General features: G+C 43.0%; 1 protein-coding gene across 1 annotated transcript in view; it reads right to left on the bottom strand.

Annotated features, from left to right (window-relative positions):
- The window catches only part of DAB1 (DAB adaptor protein 1), a 758,910-nt gene extending 747,659 nt beyond the window's left edge, over positions 1-11,251 (bottom strand). Inside the window, exon 1 of the mRNA XM_073357552.1 lies at positions 11,155-11,251. The gene's annotated coding sequence lies outside the window, so the exon portion shown is untranslated. The remainder of the gene's footprint in view (positions 1-11,154) is intronic.
- Between the last annotated feature and the right edge of the window lie 1,263 nt (positions 11,252-12,514).

Below are 12,514 nucleotides of genomic sequence, written 5' to 3'. Positions count from 1 at the left end.
TCCAGAGTTTAGCTTGTGATTGCAGAATAAATGCAATATATTTAGCTATGTCTTTGGAATTACTGGTGGATGGTAATCTGCATTAGTGCAGACTGCTGAGGAGAAACAGCAGCAGACCATGGCTGAGCTAGCAGGGAGACTGAGCAGTCTTTAATTCCTACAGAAGGGGTTCTGCTGAAATCAGAGGAGAGGTCAATCATGGGACACACGTCATGAAAGAACTTGTATCGCTAGTGTCTTGGTTCTCGACTGAGGAGACAGGATTGTAATTCCCAGTGGCGCTACTCCCTTAGCTTTCGCAAGCGCATTTGCCGTTTAATTGTTAGATGATAAACACAGAATTAAAAATTCAGAAGACTCTAAAGCCTTTCTCTGGGAACCCAGCTGGTTCAGTCTTCAGTGGGACTCTGTTTAGGGGGCCCTCAGACTAAACACTTCTTGAACCGAAGAATTAAGTTCTGAGGCATTTTTAAAGGTCAGTCACCCTTGGTTTTCCCCGCAATCTCTCTGCTTTTGCAAAAACAAGAGAGTCAGGGTCCATAATTGTCCAAAGTGTCTCTTTTTTTTTTTAATGGAAATCTGGGGGGCAAGCTTAGTGTCTCCTGTGATGACATCAAAATGGGAGTCCCCAAGATCTCCTTCATGGCAACAGCCTGGGGCTGACTGGGAACAGAGAGAGGACAGGAGTAAGCACCAGCCCCTCCCAGAGGTGTCCCCACTGCTCCAAGCTCTATGGAGATACTTAGCAGCAGAAGAGTGCAAATCCCCAAGGCTATGGAAACAAGCAGGCAGTAAGCTCCCACTGGCCAGCCATCTGCCTATCCAGAGGGGACTGCTGAGCAGAAGCTGCAGCCTCCCCTTCAAACACTCCTCCCTGACAATGCAGCTGGGAGAGCTTTGGCTAAAGCAATCCCCTCTGCTCCCTCTCTCCTGTGCAGCCACCACTGTTCTCCTTAGAAGTGGGGCAGCCCTTTGAAGATGGAGATAACAAGGGGAGATTTCAAGCTGTGACTGGTCTCCAAACCTCCCCCCACCAAAAACAAACAAACCGTACACTGAGCTTTTCAAAGCTGTGCATCCAAATTCTCTAAACAACTCCCATTAATTTCAATAGGAAATATGCAGCTTTGCAAATATCACCTATATTTTTAAAAAATTGTATCCGTATTGGGCAAGACCCTGCTTCTTAGTATTTTTGCTAAGTGATGGGTAGAGAAAGTGACACATTCAATGCCCCAATGAGCCAAGTCACTAGGTCTCAAACGGTCTTTACAGATTTCTGCTCATTATTGCAGAGTGCAGCACTAAAAATAAAATCCAATTTCTGAATGCTTCGATTTTCTGTTGTGTAAACAGTTAGCAACAGAATCAAATCTTTGTATTTTTATACAACAGCAAGAGGAAGCCATTTAACATTGTCCAGCTGCCTGCCACGGATATTCAACTGAAAGTTCATTGCCAATTCGGACACGGAGTAAATATTCCTTGTTTCATGTAATTAAACGAAGAGACTTTTTGTAACAGAGTCAGCACCGACACTGAGCTGTACATTTAGAAGTTTACATATGTTCAGGGCCTGCTCAGACAATGCTGTCAATTGTAGAGGCACAGGACACCTCCACCCCACTGGGGATAGATTAATCATGATTGCTAGTGCTACTTTTCCTGCCTAGGCTCCCACACCACATGGTGCTCAGAATGAGCCACTTCATGCCAAAAAAAGCTCTGCAATGAGCCTGCTGGGGAATCAATGCCTATTTTTTATCATGACCTGGACAGGATGCATTGTATGTTCCCCCATCTCCTGTTTAACAGGAAATTAACCTCCAATCCCTACCTAATCCACCCCCACCACTGCCCACTTCTGTGACAGTAGGCATTTTTCTTAAAGCACCAGTTCCTGGCATCTATTGATTACATGAGAATCTCAGCTTTCATTTACAAGAAGAATTATGTTTCTAGCTCACATGATTGTGGAGAAAGGCCTGAAAGCAGGACCTGAGTGCAACCTCTAGACTCAGGAACCAGAAGGCAAATTGATTTTAAAGTCAATCTCTTGATTTTCTGGCACCTGCCTCATAATTTTTTTTGAATGCAAGAGGTTGGTTGACAATACAGTTGAAAGTGTCCAGAACTAGAATGCAGTGTCTTCCCCTAGTGGAGTGGTGCAACAGCATGGGCTAGTTAGACTCGAGGTCGCACACACAACCCTCAACCTGAGGACAAGCAGGGCAGGGGGTGGAAATCAAATGGCTTCAAAGGGAGTCCCAAATGTGCTTAAACCAGTCCTGCTTTTATTAACAGAATCAATTACTCTGAATAGGTCCCTGCAGCAGGGGTAGGAAGGAGGGTCCTAGAGGTTAGGGCACTAGCTAGGTCTTTGAAGACCCAAGTTCAACACCCTTCTCCACCACAAACAGATTAAGTGACATGTCCGAGGTCACAAAGGAAGTGTCTTTCCTGACAAAAAAGGGGGCAGTGGGTTCCACTAAACAACAAACAGAGAAGTTAACTTGCTGCAAAATCCTAGCAGAGACCAGGGACTTGCAATTTTTATCATAAGGTAGCTAGGTGAGGTCACACTTGACTTCTACCACCACCAACAAGGATTGACCTTGCTTAGTTTACTTCCTGGTAAGTCTGCAGTGCATCGTCTCTACAAGGATTTTCCAACAGGAGTGTTAATTATCCCACAGTAAAAACAAACTTTTTTAGTGGTGAAGACAAACACTATGTCCCTCAGTGCCTCAATTTCTCATCTGTAACATGGGGATGTTTCATAGAGTTGGGTGAATAATTTATTTTTCCATTCACTGGTAGGTTTGAAAAATTGAAAACAAAGTTGTTTGATTCAACCCAAATTTGAAAATTCTAAAAAAAGTTTGGGGAATCCAAAAATTCTATTTAGGGTTGAGTAAAACATATTTGACCCATAGCCTTCTAAAAACACCTAGAAACAAAATGTTATGAAATGAGTAAGACCCATGTTCGAATCCTTTCTCCACATCAGGCAGAAGGGGGACTTGGACCCAAACTTCTCACATCCCAAGTGCGTAACTTAACCACTGGACTAAAGCCTATAAAGCAAGGCACCACCTCCTGCTCCTCCTTCAGCTATTTGGCAAGTGGCACCTCAGTACCTAAAATTAATTCAGGCTGAAACTATTTGCCAAACTTATGTCAAATTTGCTATTAGTTTCAGAGCCCCCAAAATGCATTTTTTGGCAAATTTACTATTCACCAAAAAAAAAAAATTCACCCATCTATGGATGTTTGTACTTCCTTACCTCACAGAGGTATTGGGAAAGGATTGAGAGGCTCTCTGATGCTACAAGAGTGGGGCCATATAAGTCCCTAAAAATAGGTGGTGCGTGTTTTATTTTACTATTAATTAACACTTGTGTTTTGTAATACCTTCCACAGCACTTTCAAGCCTACCAGCCAGGTGCAGCATCCAGGAAAAGAAAAGGACATTGCATAGACAGGCCGAGATAATTATGTTTTTTCTATGGCTTGATGGATACGAACCAAGGCAGAGTTGAGTTTAGAACTATAGTGTCCCCATTTGGAGTTAGAAATTGCAGCAATGATTACTAATAGGCCTCGGTGAAGTGTAAAAAATTATGTTGATTAGTCTCCAGCAGTGCCATTCCACTTTTGCAAAAGAGCCTGAAGTAAAATGAGAGCAAGAGATTGTCCCTTGCTGGGTTAGCGGAAGAATTCAAATTCTACAGCATGCTGGGTAACTATGTATAAAACCAGTACCTGTGACAAAGGCTCCCAGCTGAGAACGTGTGTACTTGTAGCCTGTTTCCTGCACACAAACTCTAGAATGTACTTATGGTCCATTTTAACCAATTGTTTTTTCTAATTGTGTACATCAGTGTGTTCAACTATTTTATAACAGTAGCAACAGAATCTTCTGGCGGAGCAGCTGCTAACAGTGAAATACAAAAAGAAGAAGAAGAAGAAAAAAACCCTTGTTTTTGCCTGCAATCCTGTATGAGAGAGGTATTGCTGAGACATGGCCTCATAGCATTTTCCTCCATCAGATAAGGGAGGGAAGACTGAGTCTTTTTGATTTTTACCTTAGAAATATCAGCAATACCAAGTCACGGCTTCCCTGTTTTTACTGGATTCTCTAGAGCAGTAGTTCTCAACCAGAGGTCTGGGGCCCCCTGGGAGGCCACGAGCAGGTTTCAGGGATTCTGCCAAGCATGGCCAGCGTTACACTCACTAGGGCCCAGGGCAGAACGTCAAAGAGCCGCTGCGCAGGCCTGCAGCCCCGGGCCCTGATCCCCAACACCTGGTGCTGAAGCCAAAGCCTGAGCAATTTAGCCCTGGCTTTTATGGAGAAAAACAGTTGTTGTGGCATAGGTGGGTCGTGGAGTTTTTATAGCATGGTGGGTGAAAAAGCTCTAGAAAACTGGAGTTGGAGCCCTGTCACCCTTCTAGTGAAAAGGATATTGAGTTACTCACAAAGGGAACTTTTTATCCCAAGAACTTGGCAGGAAAAGTAGTAAGTAGGGATGGATTTGTGATGGAGGCACTGGGCAAGGGGATTCAGAAGAAGCGGGTTCAATTCCAGCTAAGCCGCAGCCTTCCTGTATGACCTTGGACAATTAATTTAGGACCTGATTTTGTTAAGCAACCACCGTTCCCAAGGCCAATCCGGATGCTCAAGCACTTCTGAAAATTAGCCCTTTAATCTCTGTGACTAGAGTTCAGTGGGGATAATAATATTTCACTGCCTCACAGGGATAGTGCAAGGATAAGGTTATTAGTATTTGTGATACTCAGATTCTGTGGTCCCCAGCGCCATAGTGATACAGACATAGATAAACAGGTATCCACTAAAAACAGAGCATTGTGAACGGTCTGCCTGAACACCCCCCTCACCTCTCCATTGCTCAGATTTCAGCCAGCTGTAATATCACAATCCCCACTAATTCTCCAGTCATACAGCAAAGACAAAAGTCAGGACTTGTATTTCTAATATTCAAAAAACAAGCAGAAAAAAGCTTTTTTTTTTTTATAAAAAACCTATTGAATTGCTCTTTATAAATCATAGCTGAGTAAAATAAAAAGGGAGTGACGAGGGTTACAATTTCTTTTTTGCCTAGCAGTTCATCTTTAAGAGCAAACCTTATTGTACAAAAAAACCCAAATGCACAGAGGGCCTTAAAGATTAGCTGCTGCTATCATTGTGAAATATTTTGAATAGTAAAGTTTGCTTTGTGCTGGAAGTTAAGCTAGCAATTGGAATGGTTAATCTTCAATCACTGGTTATGCAACATATATCAGGGAAAGTATTAACTATACAGATAAAATACAAGAGGAGTCCAAGATCAAGATTCTATCCTCACCACCACTGGGACACTCCACTTCATCTGCCATGTATAGCCTAATGATGAAACATTTCTCAGCACTTCCTTGGAGTCAATGGGGCTCTGACAATTTAAACCAGATGAGGACCTGCCTACATGGCTTTGGCAAAACTCCTTCCCGAACAAAAACCAAACAGCACCTCCCCCTCCAAAATCATGTGCTAGTATAACACCTAGCAAAAACATTCAATGCATTAACTCATTGCTACATACTCAGACAAGAGCACTGATGTCCATAAGCAGGGAAGGGCATTTAGAAGCAGCATGAAAGAGGGTCTGAAGTGTTCTCTGCCCCAAAGCTCAAGGCTTCCTTTCTTCTTTTTCCATCTTCTCTACTTCCCTTTTTTAATTTGAGAGTGTACAGAAACTGCACACTCAGCATTTGCCATCCATTCCCCTCCTCCCCTCCCCCCCCCCCCCCAAAAAACCCTGTTCCTCATCTTTCTTTAGCTTTAATCAAACCTGCTGCTGACCATCAGGCAGTTCCCTGAACTGGAAACAGTATTTGAATGGAGAAATGAAGCCAGCATGGATCACCGTCCCTTCAGTGAAAAAGACCCTTCAACAGGTGACTTTGTGAAAATTCAGAAGTGGAATGATAAAAGCCTCTGGCATAGCTAGCTGGCAATCTTTCTGAGTTACTTTGGGGGAGAGAGGGAGCTGGCTGGCTAATTAGCTATTTTTTTCTTCTTTGCACAATGCTATCTAAATATGCCTGTGTATCTAACTTTCCACGCTCACATGCTATAACTACATTGTGCGATAAAACCCTACAAGAACTGTTTTCTTCACAAATACACACGCGAGACCACCTTCATATTGGTTTATTCACAGTCCTGCAATCCCTACCCAACAAGGCAGTGTGACAGGCGGACTGTCAATAACCCCCACCCTGCCATTACCTTAAAAGAGAAAGGCTTAGGCTTCTTCATGCCTGCCTACACACCAGTCACTTTCAAGCTCTGGAACAGGATGTTCCCTGCCTGCTGTGATGATCTGCTTTTTTCCCCACAGGGTGACTGCTGATGTCTCTGCTTTGCTCTTACCTTGTTGTATGCCTGAAAATATATGGAGACTAGCTAAATGTCTGATCTGACTGTATGACAGGCAAGCATACACTCTTGGTGACCAGAGTTCCGATTTGTTATCTCTCAGGACAGGCATAACACTTAAAAACGGAGTCTGATTTTAAGCCGGTCTCTAGGAGCACAAAACTGCTACACACAAAATAATGGTGTTTAGTCATTGAGGCAGTGGCCCAACCTTGTAACTTTTAGGTCTGGGTATTCACCTGGGATGTGGGAGACCATTGGTTCAATTCCCTCATCTGCCTGAGGAGGCAAAAGGATTTGAACAGGAGTCCCCCGTCTCTCAGGGGAGTGCTCTAATAACTGAGCTATGGAGGGACTCATTCTCTCTAGCCCCAGTGATATTTAATCAATATAATTAAAGTGGAACAACTTCAGCAGGCGAGATTGATGCATATCTGAATATCTCAGTATCCAGTGATTAGAACATTCATCTCAGAGGCAGGGAACCTCTCTTCAAATCCTTTCCCCTCATCAGGCAGAGGGAGACTTGAACCAGGGGTCGCCAACATCCCAGTAAGTACCCTAACCAGTTGGTCAGAAATTCTGAGATGGCTTTGCTGGTTGGCCTCCTTCTCCAGCCATTTTGTGCAGAACTAGGCAGCATCTAAGAACACCTAGCAGATCAGACCCTTCACGTATGATAAGTGCTCATCCACCTAATTTCCCCCAATTTGTGTATCATGCTGGGGCACAGATGGGAGATAGGTGTCCAGATGCCTAGAGTGAGGCAGCAATGCACACAGCCAGAGGCAGAAACTTAGGTACATAGGGAACTTGTCCAGCAAAATTTAGGCACTGAGTGAGCTTAGGCACCTAAAGGGTGAGGCAGCAGCCACGCTGGGGTTTTGTGGATCACAGTGGTGCCTAAAAACGGGTCTTAGACTCCTAAGTGCATCTGAGCCCACACTCCTGCCCTGAAGAGTCTAAAACAGGACCTGGCATTTGAGCCTGCAGTTAGTTGCAGGTGGCGTTAATTGTGCCCACCAATTAGCATCCAGCTTGAATGCTATTTAAAAATGAAGTCCACGAATGTGGGTGCCTAAAATGAGGCACCTAAATCCATAATTATGAACTTAAATAAAAGTGTCCTCATTTTCAGAGGTGCTAAGCACTGGGAAACAGGCATGCCGCATGTCTTCAAATCTGGGCCCAGCTATTTAGATGACCAGGCATGACGTTAGACGCCCAAGGCTAAACACTTATGGGCCTTAAACCTTTTTAGCTTGAGCCTTGTCTAAATGATCTAATGTGTTGTTTGATGACTCTCTTATAGCTGTTACCTGACATGGACTTACCTTCCGACAGCAAACTAAATGCTCACACTACATACTTCCAGGTGGCTTTTGTGCATAACACAACAGCTAATGTGTGCGTGTGCCATGATGGAAATACTACACCTGCTCATCTGTCTATACGCTCATTGTCCTTTGCTGGTTGGCTTGCAGAGGTTATAACTAGAACTGGGGTTTGCGACTCATCCATTTAGGTTGTGGCTAGAGACCCAAGCTCCGCCGTGAGAGAACGAGGAAGTTAGAATCAGCCTTTTGTTCTAGCCCTTTTCCATGTTAAGGTGGAGCCAATCACTTTCACTGAAGGGTTGTCAGTGAGATATTTCATAGAGCTCACAAGTAGTTACTCAGGGTCACCTTAGCCAGGGAATGGCCTTTGGGAGGCAGGGCCATAGATTCCTGGTTTTTGGAGAGGGTTACTGATGGTGCTATGGCTGCGGCATGCTCCCTGCCAGCAAAATGCCTTCAGATGCGCCAGCCCTTATGCAGAGCAGCCAATGTGGCTGCAGTGATAGGCACTCTGGTCTCACAAACATAGCACCGGCCTGAGAGCAGGAGATGGCTGCATTCTAATCACAGCTCTAGCACCGGCTCTGTTTGGGGTCTCCCTCAAATCACTCAGGCCTCTGAATCTGGGTGCCCCACTTCAGCCACCTCAGCCTCGATTGTCAGAGGTGCTGAGCACCAACAACTCCCCTTGAAGGCAACGGGAGCTGAGTTTGGCTCAGCGCCTATGAGAAAAGAAAAAATCAGACCCAATGAACTTCCTGTTAGTCACCTGAAAAGTTAAGTCATCTAAAAATCAACACATTGGACTTGATCTTTCTGTCTTCAGTTTACCTATCTGTAAAATGCAGCTAATGCCTGTCTCATAGGGATGTTATGAGGAATACATTGTTAATATATGCACCTCCTTTTACATACCTTCTGATTACACTGTAGTGTAATTTTCTTCATCTCTCATGCATGTTGTCAAGCATTTTTTTCCCCTGCAGCAAAGCTTACTCAAATTCATCTGGAATTTTTTACACCACTATTCTATTTGCATGCTAATCAGTGAAGCCTAGCAGAAGGAGACTGCTCAAGCTGTGCTCTCAAAGAGGTACCTTAGCTTGTGTAGAGTTAGAGGTTCCTATGTGGATTTCTATTTCCCTGTGCTCAGATTGGTAACACCAAAGATGAGATTGAATTTCTCAACTCATGGGTGAAATATTGAAAAGAAGTGATCATTTTAACATCTGTGGTTTATTAATGTTTAAAAAAATGATATCAATTCACCATAACTCAGGCCTCTTTCAGACCTCTGCAGTTACCAAGATAAACAGACCACACTTTGATCAGTTCTAACTAGATGATAAATACATATATCTACTACAGGCAGATGTGAAATCCATTTCTTTTCATGAGATTAATAGAAAATCTGTTGAAATCTGATAAAAAAAATAAGCTTTTTGCTGACACAAATAACTTAAAATCTTTAAAAAGAGAAAGTGAACATTGCTCCATTCCTTAATATAAATAGTGTCTGATTCAAATTCAGTAGCGAATGTTCAGATCATTTTCCTCTATAAAATATTGTATACCAATTGTATTCAGCACATGGGGGTTTCACAGTTAGGCAACATCTGCGCAAATATATTAAATGCAATCAGTGCCTGGCCTTGCACTCCAATTGGGTTCATGTTACCAAGTTTGGACAAAGATCTGAATTCTCCCAATATTTGGGGTCTTTGGGTACAGATTGTTAATTCAATCTGATCTCAATCATGGCCTCATGCAAGGAAGAGCGGACATCAGGATAACTCAGGAAAGCCAACAGAAATGTACAGAGGGATGCCATTGTGCCTCCTTTAGATTGTGGCATATGCCTAGAGAGCTGGACACTGATTATGCCTAATATGTACCAGCCAGTGTAGTAATGAGTTACCCAACTTGTCACTCACTTGAGTGCAGGATTGCAATCCTGCCCACCCTGCTACTGTGCGTGAAGCTCCTAACACTGCACAACGGCATGGAGGACAGGAATTCACTCTGAATGTAGGGGGTACTTTCTTTGGAAAGAAAAGACCATCTGGCTGTGAGGGCACTAATCTAAGATTTGAGAGACTTTAGAGTCAATTCCTTGCTCTGCCATAGACTTCCTGTGTGACCTTGGGCAAATCATTTTGCCCCTAGGTGCCTCAATACCCCATCTGTAAAATAGGGATAATAGCACTTCCCTATCTTATAGGGATGTTGTGAGGATAAATCCATTATGAATTATGAGGTGCACGAGATACTACAGTAAGAGTGGCCATATGGGAATCCTGAGTGCTGTTACAAAGCTAACAGCAGTTCCAAGAAGCAAGTCTCTGTTTCACAATTGGATTTTATTCTTCTGCCTATCTAGCAGACCAGAAGATCCGCAGCAAACAGCTCCTAATACTAAACTGCTTCCTTCCAGCTGCACTCCCATCAAATGTCTCTTCCTGAAGGGATTCATGTCCAGGCAAACCTTCAAATATCTCTCCTAGATAACAGATCAGGCTACTGACTTAACATGAATGATTAAAAAAGATATTTCACTGAAGTTAACTATTGTTTGTGTTAGAGACGGGAGGTTTAATGGAGAAGGCATTTTTTGAAATTCTTCTGTTGTATTCTGCCGTAGATTTGTGATTTAGTCTCTCGTTTGCAAATGAATTTAATGTTGAGAAGTAGTGCTGGGGACTGGGATTCCTACTGAAGAAAGGAAGCAGCACTTGAAACACCAATGCCAAATTCCCTCAACTCTAGTGGTGAGAAGACCGGTCTCCTTGGTTAATGCAGTCCCCCTGCTACATCGGTGCTGAAACTAGGAGTGCTACCGCATTCCCTACCTTCAAGTGGTTTTCATCATATACGAGGTTTACAGTTTGGTTCAGCGGCTCTCAGCACCCCCACTACACAAATTGTTCCAGCACCTCTGCCCAGCTCTCTCTGTTGAGATTGCAAAGGACATGGTTGGCAACAGCTTTCGTGATGTGAGCACCTATCCTCGGGTATCTCTGGGCTGAGACCTCTAAGCTCATTTCACTTGAGGCAGATCCCCATGTAGTCATAAAATGGCAATGCACACCTTCTAGTTGCTTTCAAATCAGTTCCCTCAAAGTTGAAATCCTGTGTATCCAGTGACGTTGTGTTCGTTCAACAAAGCCATCTGTAATTTCTGTAACCCTGAGAATGGAAATATGCAAGTGTCCTTCATGTAAAATGAAATCCTTAAGCCACATGGATATTTCATATACCCACACACACAAGACAACTTAAAACTTACAAGATCCATCTTAATAGGCGTTTTCCCTTGATGCATGTTGAAAATAGCTCTCTCTTTGAATATATTATTGAAATACTTTAAAGGTGACTTACATCTCAGCTGTCCTAGATTATTTCTTCCCCTTTCCTGATTTCTGAGAATCCAAACGGATGCCGTTCAAGGAATGTTAAATGCCATCCACAAGTCAGAGACAACACAAGCGACCATAAACTCTGGAAAAGCAGAACAGAGGCAGCATTTGAGCCTGCCACAAAGCCAGCTGAAAAACAGAGACCAAAAACCTTCCAAGCTCCTGACTGAAAGGGTCTGTTCCCCAGTGACAAAAATAGTTTTCTGCAGCCTTCATTCAGGCACAGGCATTTGCAAATGGGATCATTGTACTGGTGGGTGTCAGTTCTTAGATCAGATTAAATAGATAGAAACATCTGGAGCTACAGCCAAGGGACAGAGCAACAACTGGAGAGTGAATGTTGGTAACCTCAGTGAAACACTGTACTTGAAGTAAACTGAAGTAATTCCTTATATGTCTTAACCACTGTGTAAAGAGCGAGAAGACACTAGTGGGCATTCAGCTGAAGTAGTAACCATCCCTTGGCTGTAGAGGCACCGGGAACTCAGATCATCTGTAACCAAAGAATTATCTTGAAAAAAACCCAGCAAGTGTGTACTTAGCAAATTCCTCCCCCCCCCCTTGTATTATCTCTAGATATATTGTGTCTGATTTTGATCTCATGCCAATGTAATGTCATTGACCTCAGTGGAGTTACACCAGTGTAAGTGTGATCAGAACCAGACCCATTGTATTTAGCTTTAATTTAAAAATAAATGAATTTTCCAGAACAGTGACAGCATTGACCTTACATATTATCCAAATAGAAATTTTAATGAAACAAGTATAACACTGAGTATAGTTATAATAGATATGCAAATATTGGTCTTTTCTTAAAGGTCTCCCTGTCCAGTCACATGGGTCTTTCCTGCATATGTGGCGGGTGAGCTCAGCATGCATTTATTAGAGTCACAGAGAAAAGAGAGCAGTGCATTGTCACAGGGAATTAGATTTTCATTCCAGGAGAATTCTGCTTCTGGAGCTCTCACTCTAATAGTGATCGCAGGAGAGCTGTGTAGTTTGTTCCCTTCTAAATTTCTTCTTGCTAAGAGCAGCAGCACGTTTTCCTCTGGCACTTGAGACTTTAAACGAGAACAGAAAATCATTTTATTTTAATTGTGCTCAGCCAAACAAGATATAGTTGTGGGGAACAATTCACATGGACCGTGACTCTTCCAAAAACGTACAAGCCAATTAAAACAAAACAATGATGTCTCCCAAGTAGACTGGCCCCAGCAGACCCAAATTACATTTTGCTTATTGCAGAGTTCAAAGACACTGGAAAGTGAACAGAAGGCGATAACTTGGCCTAGATTTATGCATGAGAGTACAAAGGTTATAAA

This window comes from Lepidochelys kempii, chromosome 8, assembly GCF_965140265.1.
Source record: "Lepidochelys kempii isolate rLepKem1 chromosome 8, rLepKem1.hap2, whole genome shotgun sequence".
Classification (NCBI taxonomy): domain Eukaryota; kingdom Metazoa; phylum Chordata; order Testudines; family Cheloniidae; genus Lepidochelys; species Lepidochelys kempii.
This window is presented reverse-complemented; position numbering and strand designations above follow the sequence as displayed.